General features: G+C 30.8%; 1 protein-coding gene across 4 annotated transcripts in view; it reads left to right on the plus strand.

Moving 5' to 3' along the window:
- The window catches only part of LOC115212013 (atrial natriuretic peptide-converting enzyme-like), a 154,192-nt gene that overhangs the window by 515 nt on the left and 151,177 nt on the right, over positions 1 to 2,500 (plus strand). The window lies entirely within an intron of this gene.

Raw genomic sequence — 2,500 nt, forward strand, 5'->3', positions numbered from 1 at the left:
TATCTATCTATCTATCTATCTATCTATCTATCTATCTATCTCTCTATCAATCTATCTGTATATATTATGTATACATACATATTATATATATATATATGTATATATATTATACATACATATATATATATATATATATATATATATATATATATACACACACACACATAGTAATAAATATGTTTATACTGGCGTGCGCGCGCACACATACACAGGTATACATTTATAAATATATACAATTTAATATCTAAGAGTAGATTTTTAACCAGTTGTAAAGTTATATAAATGGCTTAAGGGACGACAGTTTCGTGTGTTGCACTCTTGAATAAGTGAAATATCCTATACTGTCGGATCTTGAGTCACTCAGGTAAATTAACAGCTGTTTCGTGTGAGTGTGTGCATGGGTACATATAATACACACACACAGATATACATGCATACAGACACACAGACACACACACGTATTTGTATATATATATATATATATATATATATATATATTATATATTTATATATATACACACACACAAGTATTTGCATATATGTTGTGTACATATAACTTATATATATACACACACACAAGTATTTGCATATATGTGTGTACATATAAACTTATATATCATCATAGCCAACGTCGATGCTGGTATGTCTTGGATGCGTCATTAAGGTCCGAGTGAGTTTTTATTCGGAGTTGCTGCTTCATTAGATGTGGGGAAAACAACATCCTGCTTGTATATTTCCTTTCGGACACGAATGCATTATATTGTGGTACCAGCCCTATAGATGTTGTCACGCACCTGACACGACCAAAGGGTTAATTCGACTCTATCCTTTACAGAGTGTGCTGTTTGCGTTTAATTGTAGCGCTGGCTCTTACGAAAGTTTTTATATCCTTAAAAAGTCTAAAGGACACGGTTAATCCCAAATCTTCATTTGCTTTATTCCCAATTCCGTTATATAATAGCTTGGGTAGTCTGTCTGTCTGTCTGTCTGTCTGTCTGTCTATTTGTCTGTCTGTTTGTCTGTCTGTCTATTTGTCTGTCCGTCTGTCTATCTATCTGTCTGTCTCTATGTATGCATAATAAATATCTGATATACATATATATATATATATATATATATATATAAATATATGAATACACGCACAAAGGCAAATGCGTATAGTTTGTTTTAGATCACGACAATATCTTTCAGTTGTGTATCATGTTTTGTTTTTGAAAGTTTCTTCGAAGTTTCTACTTAATGAGCGTGTGTGAGTAAATGAAAGTGTGTGTGAAAATATATGTATGAATGTATGTATGAATGTGTATGTGTGTGAATATATACATGTATGTACGAATATATTATGTATAAATGTGTGTGTATGTGTATGAATATATATATATATATGTATACTATACATATTGTATACATGTGCGTATTTATATACACACGTTTATGAATTTGTGTTGCAAGGAGTGGCTGTGTGGTAAGTAGCTTGCTAACAAACCACATGGTTCCGGGTTCAGTCCCACTGCGTGGCATCTTGGGCAAGTGTCTTCTGCTATAGTCCCGGGCCGACCAAAGCCTTGTGAGTGGATTTGGTAGACGGAAACTGAAAGAAGCCTGTCGTATATATGTATATATATATGTATGTGTGTGTATGTGTTTGTGTGTCTGTGTTTGTCCCCCTAGCATTGCTCGACAACCGATGCTGGTGTGTTTGCGTCCCCGTCACTTAGCTTTTCGGCAAAGGAGACCGATAGAATAAGTACTGGCTTACAAGAATAAGTCCCGTCGATTTGCTCGACTAAAGGCGGTGCTCCAGCATGGCCGCAGTCAAATGACTGAAACAAGTAAAAGAGTAAAAACTAAAGAGTAAGGTATACACATATTTATATATATAATGTATATATATGTATATATGTATATATATACGTATATATATATATGTAAATAGTTATATATATTACGTATATTATATATATGTTTATATATGTATATATGTATATGTATATATGTATATATATATATATATATATTGTAATATATGTATATGTATATATATATATATATATATATATATATATATGTATATATATATATATATATATGTATATATATAAAGTATATATATATATATATAATATATATATGTATATATATATATATATATGTATATTATATATATATATGTATATGTATATATATATATTATATGTATATATATATATATAGTATATATGTATATATATATTACATTGTATATATATGTATATTATAAGCATTGTATACGTGGTCTGAATCATAAGTATCCGGACTGTTGCCATATTAAAACGAAACTAAATCACGCAGAGTAAAGGTGCTTGGCACAGATTGACCTTGAACTCCGCTGTTCATACGCACAAAGTTTTAACGTTCTAGCTCACTTATGCTGTTTACAGCAGTGCTTGGAAGGAAGGTGTGTAGCGTGTAACCGTTTCATTAACCATAACAGAGAATGTTGAGCAGAGAATCTGCATCA

Source organism: Octopus sinensis, linkage group LG5 (genome assembly GCF_006345805.1).
Source record: "Octopus sinensis linkage group LG5, ASM634580v1, whole genome shotgun sequence".
NCBI lineage: Eukaryota > Metazoa > Mollusca > Cephalopoda > Octopoda > Octopodidae > Octopus > Octopus sinensis.